Source organism: Scyliorhinus canicula, chromosome 26 (genome assembly GCF_902713615.1).
Source record: "Scyliorhinus canicula chromosome 26, sScyCan1.1, whole genome shotgun sequence".
Lineage (NCBI taxonomy): Eukaryota > Metazoa > Chordata > Chondrichthyes > Carcharhiniformes > Scyliorhinidae > Scyliorhinus > Scyliorhinus canicula.
Genome location: NC_052171.1, coordinates 3,643,087 through 3,661,411, shown reverse-complemented (window position 1 = coordinate 3,661,411; position 18,325 = coordinate 3,643,087). Strand labels below are relative to the sequence as shown.

Genomic DNA, 18,325 nt, shown 5'->3' with positions numbered 1-18,325 from the left:
GCTGGGGGAGCAGGGAGGCGAGCGGGTGGTGAAGATCAAGGAGAAATGGGAAGCGGAGTTGGGAATTGAGATCAATTGGGGAGTATGGAGTGAGGCACTGCGAAGGCTAAACAGTTTAAGGTGGTGCATATGACTCTGGCGAGAATGAGTGGGATCTTTCAGGGGGTATCAGATGGGTGTGAGAGGTGTGTGTGTGGCCCAGCGAATGATACGCACATGTTTTGGGGTTGTGAAAAATTGGGAAGATTCTGGGCGGGAGTGTTCGTGGTCTTAGCCAGGATACTGGAGAAGGAGGTGGATCTGGACCCTTTGGTGGCGATATTTGGGGTTTCTGAGAAGCCGGAGCTCATGGAGAGGAGGAAGGCCGATGTCTTGGCCTTCGCCTCTCTGATTGCACGGTGATCAATTTTGCTGGAGTGTCGGTCGGCATCGCCACCGGGGTAGCAGCATGGTTGGGTGGCCTGTATGACTTCCTGCTGTTAGAGAAGATAAAATATGAGTTAAGGGGCTCAGCAGGGGAGTTTGAGAAAAGGTGGGGGATGTTTGTGACCGTGTTTGAGGAGCTGTTCGTCGCACGGGGGTGGGGGAGGTGATGGGGAGGGGAGGGTGAAAAAGAAGTAAAATCTGTAGAAACTGTTGATTGTTGGGAAGAATGTTTCCCAGGGTGTTTATTTACTGTAACTATTTTGATACAAGTTTGAATAAAATGCGTTCAAATTACATCATTTGAAAATTTTTAAAAAAAGGAATTTGCCCATGATGCCCTTGTCAGACTGCAGAGCCAGCCTGAATCATAGTGTGCTTTCAGAACTGGGCGTTAACAATGGACATGATCTTCTCACTTTGACAGATATGAGGGAAATGCAGTGAACAATGGAGTTACTCAATCTCATCGAGGCATTTCACCATGTGAGCACAGTCTGTTTAAGCTGCTGGAGATAATTTGTTTATCTGGCATCGATATTCTATGGCATGTTCCTCTCTTTGCTGTCATCTACCTTCAGGTCATCGACAGCAGTGGTGAGTTTCCATACCAGTCCTGACAGAAAGCTGTTCAGCCTTGCTTGCCTGGGGTCCAAGATAAAGGTGAGCCAAGTCCAAATCAGAGAGTTGCTCTGTGCTGATGACGTTGGAATAACATTCCTTCCTCAGGAAAGAACTTGGTTTGACCATCAGCATCAGAAAGACAAATGCCATGGTCCAGGATAATACCATACTGCCAAATGTCAGCATTAACAATGTGACGTCGGAGTTTGTCAACAGCTTCACTATCATCAGCAATCTGTCACTTGATGTTGAAAGAAACAGTTGTATCATTTAAACAGTAGCTATGATGTTGCACACAGTTACTCAGCTTGGATAACAGAAACCCCAATTGAGAAGACCACGCTGCAATTGACTAAGCCAGCGCCCTCACTACGCAATTTAGCATGGCCAATCACCTAACCTGCACGTCTTTGGACTGTGGGAGGAAATTGGAGCACCCGGAGGAAACCCACGCAGACACAGGGAGAACGTGCAGACTCCGCACAGACAGTGACCCAGCGAGGTGTCGAACCTGGGACCCTGGTGCTGTGAAGCCACAGTGCTATCCACTCGTGCTACCGTGTTGCCCGTGGAAATGGAGCAGGCGATTTGGATTTTCAGGTTACGTGAGGAAAACTTCATTGGGACGGGAGGGACAGGAGGGCTAGGCTGATGGTAATACTCCCTGAAGGCCAATGGGTATCAGCCATGTTTACTCAGCTGTTTTGTTTGGTTTTGTGGGCAGTTTTATGACACACCCCATTCGTGCTGGAAAGCTTGCACATAATAGCCCCATCAATCTCTTTAAGCTAAAAAGCAGAGGTTCACACGCAATTAAACTGGCGGCTGGGAATTGAAAGATGGAAGGGGAGGTGGTGATGGTGCGGTTTCGGGAATGGCAGGTGCTCAGTAGGGCTATGGTTTCAAAGTATGCGGCCATCTGTCCCAAATGCTGCTGGATACTGACGTGGAGAGCTGATGAATGACATGTCAGTCAGGTGAATGGAAGTACTGTTGGGCCTCCAATCACATGATTCCTACATTAAAAAAACATTTTGCACAGGCTCTACTGCTGGGGTAAAGCTAGTCAGTTGGCAGAATAAGAAACGCCTCAGTTTCCTGCAAATAATCTGACCTTGTAAGCCTCGTCACCTTTTTAAAAAATCATTTACCAGATGCGGGCGTCACTGGTTACACCAGCATTTATTGCCCATCTCTAGTTGCTCTGCAGAATGTGGTGGTCAGTTGCCTTCTTGAACCGCTGCAGTCCCTGAGATGTAGGTACACCCACAGTGCTGTTAGGGAGGCAGTTTCAGGAAGTTGCCCCAGCAACAGTGAAGGAGCGGCGATATATTTCCAACTCAGGGTGGTGAATGCCTTGGAGGGGGACCTCCAGGTGGTGGGGTTCCCAGGTATCTGCTGCTCTAGTCCTTCTAGATAGTAGTGGTCATGGGTTTGAAAGGTACTGTCTAAGGAACCTTGGTGAGTTACTGCAGTGCATCTTGTAGATGGTACACAAAGCTGCCACTGTTCGTGAGTGGTGGAGGGTTTGAATGTTTGTGGAAAGGAGAGCAATCAAGTGGGCTGTTTGTCCAGGATGTTGTCGAGCTTCTTGAGTGTTGTTGGAGTTGCACTCATCAAGGCAAGTGACGAGTATTCCATTACACTCCTGACTTGTGCTTTGTAGATGGCGGACAGGCTTTGGGGAGTCAGGTGGTGAGTTACTCGTCGTAGGATTCCTAGCTTTTGACCTGCGCTGGTATCCCCATACTAATATGGCTAGTTCAATTGAGTTTCTGATCAATGGTAACCCCCAAGATGTTGATTCTGGGGGTGGGGGTTCAGCGATGGTAATGCCATTGAATATCATGGCATGATAGTTAGATCCTCTCTTGTAGGAGATGATCTTGCCTGACACTTGTTTGGCATGAATATAACTTGGACATTGTCCAGGTCTTGCTGCATTTGGACATGGACTGCTTCATAATCTGAAACGTCGCAAATGGTGCTGAACATTGTGCAGTCATCCGCAAACATCCCACTTCTGACCTTATGATGGAAGGGAGGTCATTGCTGAAGCAGTTGAAGCGGATTGGGCCGAGGACCCCACCCCTGAGGAACTCCTGCAGTGATGAACTGGTGCTGAGATGATTGACCTCCAACCACCAGAACCATCTTCCTTTTGTGTCAGGTATGACTCCAAGCAGACCTTCATTCCTTATTGGTACTGGTTGCTGAGTTACTGAATGACTACCTCATTGTTGAGAAACATTGACATTAAAGAAGATCCTAATCTTTGCCAATTTAAACTGGGCCAATCTGAGTGGTGCACCTTCACCAGTCACCAGACAGCAGTCAGCACTGCACCTGACGCTTTTGAAGGGCGTTACGTTACCTATCAGTCATCTTTTTAATTTTAATATTCTTTACTGTCACAAGTAGGCTTACATTAACACTGCAATGAAGTTACTATGAAAAGCCTCTGCTCACCACATTCCGGCACCTGTTCAGGTACATGGAGGGAGAATTCAGAATGTCCAACTCACCTAACAGCACGTCTGTCGGGACTTGTGAGAGGAAACCGGAGCACCCGGAAAAAACCCACACAGACAGGGGAAGAAAGTGCAGACTCCGCACAGACAGTGACCCAGGCTGGGAATAGAACCTGGGACCCTGGCGCTGTGAAGCAACAGTGCTGACCAATGTGCTATCGTGCTGCCCATGGCTCCACTCAGTTTCAAGGACACAGATCCAACAACCTTGGGTTCAGAGCAGTGTGAGGAACGTGTTTGGCCCAATGACCACCGGTGCACCGTGACAGCATGTACAAGATGCACTGCAGCAACTCATCAAGGCTCCTTCAACAGCAGCTTGCAAATCCACAACCTCTACAGCCCTAGAAGGACACGGGCAGCAGACATGAAAAGACCACCACCTGCAGTTTCCCCTCGAAGCCACACACCATCCTGACTTGGAACTGTATCACCGTTCCTTCACTGTCGCTGGGTCAGAATCCTGGAACTGGTTTCCTGACAGCATGGTGGGCCTGGCAGTATCCTGAGGCGAGAGAAACAACATTAACATTTCAAGTCCAATTCCACTCTTCAGGCTGTCCTGAAGAAGGATCGTATTCGACTCCAAACATGAATTCTGCTCTCTGCCCGCAGTTGCCTCCAGATTTGGTTTTCCAGCAGTTTGTATTTTTATTTCAGAACTCTGGCATCGTCAGTATTTTACTCTGATAGAACAGTAGATGTGCCTGTAGCTGATGGGCAACAGCCATTGGTCTTTAGGGTGATTCTCACAGCCTGTGGACAAGTATAGCAATACATAGCATGCTTGTTCAGCTTGAGTTTGCAACAAAGGACTCACCCTACTCAATTTTTCCAGCTGCGGCTGTTTTCCTTTTTCTTTGTCCCTCTTCTGTGCGATTGCCATTTTTCAATCCCTTCTTCCTCTTCTCTCTTTTCAAAGACTGGCTCTTCACTCTGCACACCCACCCACCCCCGCTCCTCCAACTCGTGCTCATTTCCCCTCCATGCTGATCTGCTAAACCCAGCCTTCATTTCCTGCATGGTGATTTATTTCTTGTACATTTCTTTTTCAGCCAGGTTCCTGCCAGAAAGATTTATTGGCTAAATTGCAGCTGCAATTTGGTTCTGGTGTCCGTTGCATCTTTTCTCCAATCTGCCGTGACTGATCTCCATACGTGCTGTCCTTTTTAAAAGAAATAAAATGTAACTCCTATGGAGCGCCTCGCTGGCAAGTGAATCATTTCCATTTCTGAGTGGGACCAGAGTGGTATCATCATCTTGGTCATCATAGAATTTACAGTACAGAAGGAGGCCATTCGGCCTATCGAATCAGCACCGGCCCTTGGAAAGAGCACCCTACTCAAGCCCACGCCTCCACCCTATCCCCGTAATGCAGTAACTGCACTTTACCTTTCTGGACACTAAGGGCAATTTGGCACGGCCAATCCACCTAACCTGCATATCTTTGGACTGTGGGAGGAAACAGGAGCACCCGGAGGAAACTCATGCAGTCACGAGGAGAACGTGCAGACTCCGCACAGACAGTGACCCAAGCCGGGAATCGAACCTAGGACCCTGGAGCTGTGAAGCAACTGTGCTAACCACTGTGCTGCCCAAATGTGTGACACAGGTCACTGTGGCACCCCCTCCCTCTCTCTAATGGTGTTCTCCAGCCTGTTTCCCACACCCTGTGACCTCCGTGAAGATCACTGAATCAGTGGAACATCCTGGTCCAGTGAGACCGTGCCCTGCTCAGATCTTAATTGACCGAAGAATCGTAGAGCGCAGAAGATGATCACTCAGCCCATCTTACCAGTGTTGCTTCTTTGAAAGAGCTTTCTAATTAGTCCCACTCCTTTGTGCTGCAGTACTTCTCTCCCCTTGGAGGAAATATGTGCATTCACAAGCTTGTTTGGTATATAATTAAGATAACTGTTTTTGAGTAGGATGTCACATGGATAATGTTCTGGAAGGAAAATATTCCAGTAACAAAAAAAGAGATCTGAGTGGGATTTAATCCCAGGTTGCAACAGATATTTAACTCTTGAGTACAATCCCAGCCAACACCAGACCAGTGCAGCACTGCACATAAAGAGTCCCATTTATTAGGGCAGCACGGTGGCGCAGTGGTTAGCATTGCTGCCTCACGGTGCTGAGGTCCCAGGTTCAATCCCAGCTCTGTCTGTGTGGAGTTTGCACATTCTCCCCGTGTTTGTGTGGGTTTCGCCCCCACAACCCAAAGATGTGCAGGGTAGGTGGATTGGCCACGCTAAATTCCCCCTTAATTGGAAAAAATTAATTGCGTACACTAAACTTAAAAAAAAAATTTCCTTTTATTTAATGTGATGTTGTTTTTTACCCAATCTATGTTTGCTTGATTGGCATTATTATATTAGAATTTAGATCGTCAGGGCAGCACGGTGGCGCAGTGGATAGCACTGCTGCCTCACGGCCCTGAGGTCCCAGGTTTGATCCTGGCTCTGGGTTACTATCCGTGCAGACTTTGCACATTCTCCCTGTGTCTGCGTGGGTCTCACCCCCTCAACCCAAAGATGTGCAGGGTAGCTGGGTTGGCCACACTAAATTGTCCCTTAATTGGAAAGAAAATGAATTGGGTACTCTTCCTGCACTATCTCCACATCTCTTAATTCCCAAAGTATCGGAAAATTCTTCAATCCCAGTCTTGAACGCAATCACTAACTGAGCATCTGTGGTTGAAAGACCCCCAAGACTCAAAACCCTCTGAAGAAATTTCTCCTTTTCTCTGCCTGAATTTGCCAATCCCTTATCCTGACATTGTGATCCCATGTTAGAGATTCCCAGGGGGAGATATTTCCTCAGTATCTACCCGGTCAAGGCCCTTTGGAATAGAACATAGAACATAGAACAGTACAGCACAGAACAGGCCCTTCGGCCCTCGATGTTGTGCCGAGCAATGATCACCCTACTTAAACCCACGTAACCCGTAACCCAACAATCCACCCATTAACCTTACACTACGGGCAATTTTAGCATGGCCAATCCACCTAACCCGCACATCTTTGGACTGTGGGAGGAAACCGGAGCACCCGGAGGAAACCCACGCACACACGGGGAGGACGTGCAGACTCCACACAGACAGTGACCCAGCCGGGAATCGAACCTGGGACCCTGGAGCTGTGAAGCATTGATACTAACCACCATGCTACCGTGAGGCCCCTCTGAATGAATGAGATCACCTCTGATCTTCTAAATTTCTGGGAATATAGGCCTCATTTATTCAATCTCCCCGACTAGGACAATCCCATTATTGCCAAGAATTAGTCTGGTGAATCTTTCCTGCTCTCCATCTCGGGCAAGGGGAATTAGTTATATCATCAGATATGCAGTATCTCAAGAGCTGCTAAGCTGTCATTTAAATGACACAAAATGAATAACAGGACAGACACCTAAATTTTGAAAGATTTTACGAAGAAATTGTTTATTGAAGTATACTTTCCCGCATTGCTAATGTTAAGAGAGGTTTAAAAAATAAACCAGCCATTTAATTACCATCAGAATGGGAGTGTTAAATCAAGGTCAGGAGACACGGAAGAGTCCTTAATGAGCTGCAAGTTGCACACCTGTCCTGTATGCCAGAGTATGTCTGTCCATAGGGGGTCAAAACTCTGCACATTATTGCATGTTGTGGCCTCATCAATGTTCTGTACAATTGTACGAAGAATTCTTTATCCTGACACCACAATCCCTTTGTTTAAAAAAAATGGTAACATACCACTTCCCCTCCTAATTGCTTGCTGTCCCCACCGCATTGTATTGTATTTTATATGCCAAGGACAGGGATAGAGGGGAGGCAGTGGCGTAGTGGTATTGTTACTAGTCTAGATCCAGAGAACAAGAGTAATGCTCTGGGGAGCAGGGCTCCAATCCCACCATGGCAGATGATGACATTTGAATTCAATAGAAAAAATCTGGCATTAAAACTTTAATGACAACCATGAAACCATTGTCGATGGTGGTAAAAACCCATCTGGTTCACTCATGTCTTTCAGGGAAGGAAATCTGTTGCCCTTACCCAGGCCCACAGCAATGTGATTGCCATTTAAGAGTCAATTTGGGATGGGCAATAAATGCTGGCCCAGTCAGCGAGCCCACATTCCATCAAAGTTTAAAAAAAAACCTGTTTCCTCCTGCGCAGTGTCAGGGTGAGAAGGTGCTGGCTACACTTTGGATCTGAAGAAAATAAAAATTGTTGACACAAAGCACTTGCATTTCCGGTGGGTGGCAGTATCTCCGAGTGGGACCACTCGCCTCAGTGAACTTTCGGTAACATGGCCCCTGTATTCTCGGATCAGTGCCAGAAGGGGTAGCCAAATGGAACAATGCCAACAGCATAAAACAGAGACCTGAAATCCAGTAAGTTTGGCTTTTGAATTATTTACCCCAGTCATTGTGCCTGCTGAAAATGCTGCGATTAACTGGACGTTATATTCTGATGCAGCGACGCCGCAGCTTTGCAAAATGTTCTTGGATGTCATTTTGTCCCCCCTCTTTTTGGAAAAGCTCGTCGCTTTATATTTCTGAAGAAACTATGTCCGTTTACTCTTCTCCTCTCTATTACCCCGCAGCTGAGACACAGGACCTGTGGCAAGAGCTGAAAACTGGAAGAACCCCCACATCTGGCCCAAACACATAGGGCAGAATGACGTGACTCAATCTTGGGTCTGTACAAGCCTCATGTTTTTGAAGAGCTATTTTCTGTGTGTCACATGCATCGGAAAATAGCGAAAAAGCTGGCTGATTTTAAACATGGCAAATCTATTTATCCTCCTGGATTTCTATGTCGGCACCTCGGGATGTTTCTCTGCATTAAAGGCACTATGTAAATGCCAGTTGCTCTCTCCTGCTAAAGCAAAGTTGAGCTTTAACAAATGCTGGGGATGTCGATGTCAAAATCATTACCAAGCAATCTCATTTGGCGGGAATTTCAAAAACTTTGTTCTTGGGATGTGGGCATTGATGTGTTAGGCAGGTTGGTTCGATGTGGACTGCTCTCGATGCAGGGAAGCTAGAAACAGACGTCAAACACTGGAGAAGATCCAACTCAGTTTTATTCAACGAAAGAACTGATAAACATATTCAGCTGTGGGTCGACATATACTGAACTGACTGGAGGCTTAGTAGTAGCCTGACCAGACTTACTAGCTACCGCATGGTGTTTGCACTTGCTAGCTTGTGGATTCTGACTGTCTCAGTGGCTGGGTCCAGAGAGAGCGGGAAACCTAGTGCCCTCTGGCTTTATAGTGGTAGTGGCCTGTCTGGTGATTGGCTGCACTGTGTTGTGTGCTTACTGGTCATCCTGTGTGTCAATCACTGCCTGTCTGCACCTCATTATATACATGAGTAGGGCAGCACGGTGGCCTAGTGGTTAGCACAACCGCCTCACGGCGCTGAGGTACCAGGTTCGATCCCGGCTCTGGGTCACTGTCCGTGTGGAGTTTGCACCTTCTCCCCGTGTCTGCGTGGGTTTCGCCCCCACAACCCAAAAATGTGCAGAGTAGGTGGATTGGCCATGCTAAATTGCCCCTTAATTGGAAAAAATAATTGGGTAATCTAAATTTATAAAAAAAATAAAAAATTATATACATGAGCGGATATTATGACAGGCATTGCTGACTAAGCCTGCATTTATGGCCCACCCCTAATTGCCCTTAAGATTGTTGCGAACTGCCTTCTTGATCAACTACAGTCCCTATGGTGCAGGTATACCTGTTGTGCTGTTGGGGAAGGAGTTCCTGAATTTTGACCCCATGATAGTGAAGGAACGGCGCAAATTTCCAAGTCAGGAGGTTGAGCCACTTGGAGGGAAACTTTTTAATTTTTTAAAATATAAATTTAGAGTACCCAATTCATTTTTTTCCAATTAAGGGGCAACTTAGTGTGGCCAATCTACCTACCCTGCACATTTTTGGGTTGTGGGGGCGAAACCCACGCAGACACGGGGAGAATGTGCAAACTCCACGCGGACAGTGACCCAGAGCCAGGATCGAACCTGGGACCTCGGCGCCGTGAGGCATCAGGGCTAACCACTAGGCCACCGTGCCGCCGAGGGAAACTTGCAGGTGCTGCAAACGCTTTTAGTCCTCTGGCCTTCGATCACATATGTGGTCACTATGATACTTTTTTTCCACAATACTTCTGTGACGCTCCCTGTGAAGTTTTGTCACATTCAAAGCTGAAGTTGTTGAAGACCAGCGAAAATGGATGAAAAACCAGACTCCCTTGTTAATTATAGAAAATGCAGTCAAAATGTATGACAGCAGATTTTTCAATGCTACTCCGGTTTTAGCCTAGAGGGTATATCTTTAAAGCCTATTGTCCATGAAAATAGTACAAACATGTGAAGAATTTTCACAAAACTGCCATATTTGGTTCTTGTCAATGATTGGTGAAGCATCCTACTTTGTAATTAGAACCCTTGGAAGTTCCCCGGTGCAGTTGTCCTCGTAGGTTGATTAGAAGTTCAGTCAATGGATGAACAGTCTTATGTGAAGAAAAAAGTTCTCATGACCAGTCAAAATATTCCATGTTTCTGCATTCCAACATTTCTAAAGGGTCATCAAATATCACAGAAGCCAAATGTTGATGGTTTCTTAACCATCTGTGATCAATGGAGAGAATGGCGATTCTCTGGAGAGATGGATTTTTTTGTTGCCAGTGTCTTAATTTGTAAATGAGACTTGTGACAAGATTGCAATAACCTAATTGGTGCCTGTGGTTTCTGCTGGGACCCATTGCTAATGGGGTTAAGCAGACCTCTGGAGGGATCCAACGTTCGATGAAACTTGGGCTTCTGCATGCCTTCTGCATGTCATGTGCAAGTGCGTCACCTTGAATGGAACTTCCAGAGTCACTCTGGAATATAACCCAAGATGTCCTCCCAAAACACCATGAGACAGAGGGGAGCCCCTGAATAATGGTTGTTCTAACTCATGGAAATGGCAGGAGCCATTGTTAGGGACGGTTTGACCTGTTTTACAACTCTTATGAACCTATTTAGAAGAAGACTCCGTGCCCTGGCTGGTATCTGTCTCTCACTGCGTGTCATTGTGAAAAATACAGGTTATCTGGTCATACAGCAATGACTACTCTTTGGCAGTAATCCATCTCTTGGCTGAAAAGCACTTTGGATGTCCTGAGGTTCTGAAAGGTGCTGTATCAATGCAAGCTTTCTTTGAGACTTCATGTGACCCACCTGTCCACCATATCTGGAACAGTTGTGGAGATACTGATCCATCATGGTTGATAAGATAGCTGGAGGATGTGTGTGTAAAGCTTTGTGAAGAAGACACCTTTGGCACAGGCACATCAAAATGAGTAAACTGCATGGATTTTACATTCTTGTCCACTGGGGTGGGGCAGGGTCAGGAGGAGTGTGGAGAAAGAGGGTTGTAGTGACTAACTTAAGTGTGACGAACGCCAAAAGCAGAATCCAATCAGAAACACAGCCATCAGTGGATAATTGGCCGCCTGATTCTTCTACACAGGTGATGTTGCCACCTCAGGGCTCGAAACAGCTTCTGTAATAACCGGGGAAGATAGTCATGAGTCGCCATGTCTCTATAAACTGGAGCTGCTTGAGAAACGGGAGTTGTTCATAAACCTGAAGTGACTCTTGTCATTTGCTCGGGTTGCTTCCCCTGCTGTCTTTTCAAATTCCTTCATGTGGGTGCCATCAGCACAGCCAGCATTTGTTGTCCATCCCTAATTGCCCTTGAACTGAGTGACTTGCTCGGACATTTCAGAGGACAGTGAAGAGTCAACCACATTGCCATGGATCTGAAGTCACATGTCAGCCAGACATGAAATGAAAATGGCTTATTGTCACGAGTAGGCTTCCATGAAGTTACTGTGAAAAGCCCCTAGTCGCCGCATTCCGGCGCCTGTCCGGGGAGGCTGGTACGGGAATCGAACCCGCGATGCTGGCCTGCTTGGTCTGCTTTAAAAGCCAGCGATTTAGCCCAGTGAGCTTAACCAGCCCCTGGTTGCAAGGATGGCCGATTTCCTTCCCTATTAGACATCAGTGAACCAGATGGCTGTTTGGAACAATCAGTGATAGTTTCATGGTCACCATGACTGAGACTAGCTTTATATAATTGAATTCACCAGCTGCCATGGTGTGATTTGAACCGTGTCCCTCGAGCATTAGCCCGGTCCTCTGGATAACTCTTCCGAGTGACATAAACACTGCCATCTCATACCCCAAGGAAGATGGTCCAGATGAGAATTGGTGATAAATGAGGGGAGGCACAGAATGGAGTCGGAGAGCTGTCAGCAAATGTAACCTCCTCCCCCACCCCTAGCTTCAGTTTGAGTACTGGTGCGATCATCGCACTTGGGTGCAGGGCATCAGTGTGGGGTTGAGGTGGAAGATCAGCGTGATGTTAGTGAATGGTGGAGTAGGCTCATGTGGCCAAATGGTTGACTGCTGCTTCCATGCCACATGGAATATGGAGAAGGTGCTTGGAATGGCATGGAGGTTGGGATTCAGTTAGACATTGTAGTTCGTTGTTTGGTGCAAGGACCAGTGGATCAGGAGAGTGGACTAGCAGAGTGAAGTAATTAGAGAGGGGAGGAGACATGATGAGAACTAAACCAAATGATGCGATCGAGAGAAATTTTATCTTAATGCAGGACTGCCACTTGCCTCTTGATCTATAGAGCCACATAAACATACTCACTTTGGCTGATGCCACCAATCCTTTTGAATTTCAGGATCTGATTTTGTCCGCAGCCAGTTCATGATTTTGATAGTTTTGCAGTTCCACTTGGCCAGGATGTATGGGGCAATGGACAAAAAAGTTGGCCCATCTTGCGGAATATTATAACAACACCAAGACGGAGAAGAAGCTATTGGACCAGCTCCCACAACACAAGGCGTGTTAAAAGGGGGAGTGCTGGGGCACAAGGGTTGTTGTTTGGTGTTTCTGCACTTCTACCACTGAACTCCAGAAACATAGATTAGATTATCCTTTGAATCGAAATTATCTTGGGGATGTTATATTAATTTCTCAAACCCAGGTTCTTTTCCACTTATCTACCAGTTAAAGTTACATCTCTAAAACAGAGATATTTGTAACATTGCACATTCAAAAAAAAAAAGTACATTGTTGGCTGTCGGATATCCTGAGGCATGAAAGGAGCTCTATAAACACACAAGACCTTTCTGAAACATATATTGGGTCAATCAGGCTGATCGTGTGATGTCAGACAAGTGAGGCATTTTGATGTGACACTGGTCCCCTCCAGTACAGAGCACAGGCAATGATCGGCATTGCCCGATCTTCTCACAACCTTCCCCCTTTAAATGTTTGTTCACAAAGTGCACTTTATTATGCTTCACTGGTACCTTCTCAGCCTAGAGAACACCTATGTACATCTTGGAGGTGAAACCTCCGGACCGGATCAGATGGGTGATGGGGGGGGGGGGGGGGGGGGGGGGGTGAATTCAAGGTGGGAATTTTATTCTATATTCCAAGCTCCCAGAAGGGAACAGTAAAGAACTGATGCTTATACACTCGCTCCTGTCTAGACAGGAACTGTAAAAGAACAGAGTGGTTTTTATCAGGGGTGCAGGCTGTGGTGTCGGACATCACCATTGAAAACCCTGCTCATTGTGAGCAGTTGGCCTTTTATATGTTCAGGTGGTAGAAATGTCAAGCATTGTGACTGATTGAAAGCAGACAAGTATTTAACTTGTCGATTAACGCAAACCGTTGCCTTTCTATCAGATCGCAGGCTTTCCCAGTACGTTGTGTAGGTTTCCCACACCCTTCCACATCCTCCCTTATTCTTTCGCTGTGTTTCCACGCCCTCGTAACTGAGTGAAGTTGCTGATTTCAGTGGTTTCTGACCTGCCAAATCACATCCTGCCAGGACGGTGCCACTTTGAGTGGGTGGATCTAGCGGGCCGTCTCTCAACATCATCCCCGTTGGGCAATAGGTGAGATCCAGGGATAGAGAACTCGGCTAGTTGGTCAGTCATTTGTGAGAACTGATTAATGTTAATGGTTTGAAAATGTACATTGAAGCCTGTCACTTCTCCTTAATGGATTGTTAGTGTATACTGGCGGATCACACATCTCAAATCCGTAACATCATGGGCCACCGTTTGAGAAGTCCTCATTAAAACAGACCATTCAGCACAACTGGTCTGTGCTGCTGCTTATATTTCACAATTGTCTCTTCCCATTCCATCTGAATCTACTCAGCCATTCAGTATATCTTTCTATTCCCTTTTCTCTCACATAGTCATCTCATTTCCTTCTGCAAGCATCAAAGGTATCTGCCTCAGCCACTTCCTGTGGTAACAAGTTCCACATTCTAATCACTCGCTCTCAGGAAAGAAATGTCTCCTTATTTCCCGATTTGGTTTTATTAGTCACTATTTTATATCTTCTGGCCCTGACTTTGCATTCTTTTTCCAGTGCAAACATTTCAGACTATTTATAAATTTGAAAGACCTCTATCCGGTATTCGCCACTCTGAAGAAAAAAGCCTGTTCAGTGTATTCCCTCAACCTGTCTGAATAATAGTCACTTTAAATGCTGTAAGCATGACAGTACTACTGTAAAATCTGGCAGATAAATTTAGTTCAAAGTCATGTTGCTTTTCTTTTTCTTGCTCGATCCAGAAGCATAGTCTCCTTGAAAACTAGGCTGCCTTCAACTGCTAAATAAAAGCATAAAATGCTGGATAAACTAGCTGCCTCATGGCGCCGAGGACCCAGGTTCGATCCCAGCCCCGGGTCACTGTCTGTGTGGAGTTTGCGCATTCTTCCTGTGTCTGTGTGGGTCACACCCCCACAAACCAAAAAGATGTGCAGTGTAGGTGGATTGGCCACACTAAATTGGAAAAAAAAAAATTGGGTACTCTAAATTTATTTTTAAGAAAAAAAACAAATTTCTTAATTGACATATTAGGAATCTTGTCCTTTACCGTTCTGAGGACCTGTCCCTCTACAGTAAGCACAAGGGTCTATACCACAGTGAACATGCTGATTCTCTTCTCTTGATCCAGTGTCATTTCCAGATCTGAAGGGGCTCCATGTTAAGGTTGCACCATGTTGTTCTGTTGAGACAGGACAATGTTGACCATTTCCAGCACTTGCCATTAGACCTGTGACCCAGGCAGCCCATTCAGGAACACTGGAAAGAGGGTCCAGTTTGTTCCCTCCAAAGCCTTTTCCTTCTCTGTGACCCGCTAAAACACCAAGAACTTTCTACCTCTCCCAATTCTGAGCACTCTTGAATCTCCCACTTGCCTAGGCCCACCTAGGCTGACCGTGCCTCGAGTTGGCTACAGCCCCAATCTCTGCAATTCCCTCCTTAAACTGCTCTGCTTATCTCTCCTTTGAGATGCTCGTTTAACATTGACCTCATTGATGCAACTTTTGGTCAGCTGCCCTGACCTCGGTCATGCATCAACTGGGGAGTGACTTTCAGTCTGTTAAAGATGCTATATGAATGCAATTTGTTGTTAATAATGTAGTCAGATAGAATAGCAAGAACAATGACAGGTTCTGTATGTGCCAGGATGTGAATGAGGAGGTTTGCTTGTCCCCATGTGTCAGGTGTTGGCTGATTGGCCAAGCAGGAGGTCCTTCGAATTGTGGGCACGTGGGAGTGAAAGGAGAAAGTGAAGGAGCCTGGATTGTTTGCAATATTTCTGATACAGACACCTTCCTGCTGACCAGTTTTTAAAATTTTGAAAGCATTGTGAAGTTCACTGTTGCAAAACCTCCACCCAGGCTTTGCCATCTTGGTAAGGATCACCCAGAGAGTGGTGGCAGTGTCACCAAGTTACCTCGCCTGAGCTCCATGATGGCATTGACCCTCTTCCAACCTTGGCCTTCAGGCCGAGTTCCTGTTCTTCATCCCATTGCTCAGTTCAGTTACATTAAATCCAACTGCAGATCCTCTGTAAGAACGGAGGATTAGACAGATTGAGCTTCAGCTCAACTTTAAATGATTCCGCATCTGAATAATGCGGAAGAGCAAGACAAACAGGCCCAAGTTTAACTTGGACTCCTCCCTCACTCTGCAATCCTGCAGTATATGTGTACCCCTCCAGTTCTGGCAACTTGTGTAACCCTGATTTGAATTGCTACACCAGTGCAGGTGGCTGTGCCTTTAGCTGCTGAGGTCCTAAACTGTGGAATTCTTGCTCTAAACCTCTCTCTTTCCCACAATTAAATCTCTCTGCTCCTCAAAGCCAATATCTTGGTCAATTGTTCCAATATCATCTTATCTCTCTCTTGATTCAAAATTATGTTCAGTATGCTCCTGCGAAACACGATGGGATATTGTACCATACTAAACATGCTACATAAATCCAAGTGGTTGAGTTATATTTGGGGACTGTCTCCCATCTCATTTGGAAATACTAACTCAAGAGACGTTGACACTTTGAGGCTGGGCCACTGAAGGATGGATGGGAAGATGCTCAATTGAATGGTCTGATTCTGTGCTGTGAGCAGAGGCAGTGAGCAACAATGACAGATTAGAGCAGGGGTGGGCAAACCTTTCCGTGCAAGGGCCACATTCAGAAATTCACAATTTTAAAGGGCCGCATAGTATATTAAGTAAAATAATTAATATTTAAAATAGCCAAAATAAAAGGTTTTTAAAGAAAAAAAAAGCAATTAATTTTTATTAATTAATATTTTAAAGTAGAAACTTCACATGAAACACATGTTGTGCCGAGCAATGATCACTCAAGTCAACGTATCCACCCTATACCAGTAACCCAACAGCCCCCCCCCATTAACCTTATTTTTTTTAATGACTTGATCTTGGTGGGCCGCATAAAGACCTTTGGGGGCCGTAGTTTGCCCACCCCTGGATTAGAGTGATGTGCTGCGTCTTGTGAGCCACTGGCCATGACTTGGCTTCTTCCACCTCAGCTCCCTCACATAACTCTGCAGCATCTTATTGGCAGTGGCTATACTGCTTGGAGAGAGCTTCATCAATGGGCTGTATTCTCTGCTGTCTATTTTATTCCATTCATCCTCTTGCTTCAAGCCGTGGCATCATGGAGAGCGATGGGAAGTAGCAGGGCTTCCAGCATTCAGACCTTTTTCTAACGTGCCAGGTGTTGCCCAGCTGTCAGAGTTGTTCCAACGCCACTTCTTCGTTAGCTGCCATTGTTTGTCATTTTCAGTTGGGGTAGATGATTTTGGTTGTATATACTTGACACTCGATGTCCAAATTATGCTTCTCATTTGGGATTCCTTAAAAAGGATACCATTGTTTCTCCCTCAGTGACACTAAGGCCTGATTAATATTCAGCAACAGTTGGTACTCTCTTTCACGGTTTCGGCAAGCATTGATGTATCAACAACAGATCTCAAGTTCTTTCTGTTGGCACTCACTTGAGCCGTCTCTATTTCTTCAGTCACTTTGATGATGTGAACGTGGGGAACCAATCATGTGTATCGTTGCCGGAGAATAGCTCTGATGATAGAAAAGGCTGAAATGCTATTGGCAGATTCCAACTTTCCTGCAGCTTGATCAGACCATGGTGCCAGGCAATTCTTCCGACCTCCTTCACGTCAGTGTTTTTCTACTCAGCAAGGAGCAGGACTCGAACCCGTTCCTCAAACTGGCCTCCTCAGTTTGACGATTTGCTTCTGGCAGCCTGGGACCAAATATCCAGACTGGGTGCTGCACTTGAGTTTCATTGTCACAAACTGAGAGGCAAGTGGGACAGTAATTTTAATCAATTCAGGATAAACTCAAGGAACTGGTGTTTAAAAATAGGCAAAAAACTGCAAATGTAATTAATACTGTTGGACAAGGTGCCCAAACATTTGGGATCCTGAATGTCACAAAACGCTTGTTGCAAATAGTTAATCTGTCTTTCAAAGTGTTGTTGAACAGAGCCTTGGTCATTCTCCCAGACCCAGGATTTTATAGCCTCTTTCGTGCTGGACGATATTTCAGTCCCATGCCACAATCTGCGGCCCAAACCCAAACCTTCCCAGTACCTCTAACAGGTATCGCCACTCTACCTGGTCAAAAGCTTTCTCCACGTCCATAGACACCACTACCTCCTGTACCCGTCCCTCGACGGGGTCATGATCACATTCAATTCTCGAGAGTTTCCTACCCTTCACGAAGCCAGTTTGGTCCCGGAACACATCCTTCCATCCTCCCCTCCACTAACTTAGCTAATACTTTCACATCTATATTCAACAGTGATATGGGCCTATGTGACCCGCACTCTAGTGAGTCCATACTCTAGTGGGTCCTTCCCTTTTATTGGAATTAGCGTAATCACCACATGTGTCATTGTCTCGGGCAGCTCCCCTTCTCCAGCGCCTCGCTAAACGCCCCCAATAAGTGTGGTGCTACCTCCATTGCTTGGTTTGAGTTCCTTGTAGAACTCAGCCGGACAACCGTTCGGCCCGGGACCTTACCCGACCATCCCTTTTATACACTCCATCACCTCTCTCAACCCTAATGGCTCCTCTCGCACCTGCCTCGTCTGCTCATCCAGCTGTGGGAATTCCACATATCCCCTTTCTCCTCCCCCCCCCCTCTCCCGCCCTCCTGATTGGCCCGATACAATTTCTCATAATACTCGCGCAACACCTCATTTATCCTCCCCAGCTCTGACACAACCTACCCCTTCCCTGTCCACACTCTTGGGATTGATCTAGACGAGGCCTACCTCCGGCTCGCCTTCTCTCCATGTCCGTACTGCACCCCCCCCCCCCCCCCCCC

General features: G+C 46.3%; 1 protein-coding gene across 3 annotated transcripts in view; it reads left to right on the top strand.

The window, feature by feature from the left end:
• LOC119957517 (fibroblast growth factor receptor 1-like) overlaps positions 1-18,325 on the top strand; it is a 213,658-nt gene that overhangs the window by 36,421 nt on the left and 158,912 nt on the right. The window lies entirely within an intron of this gene.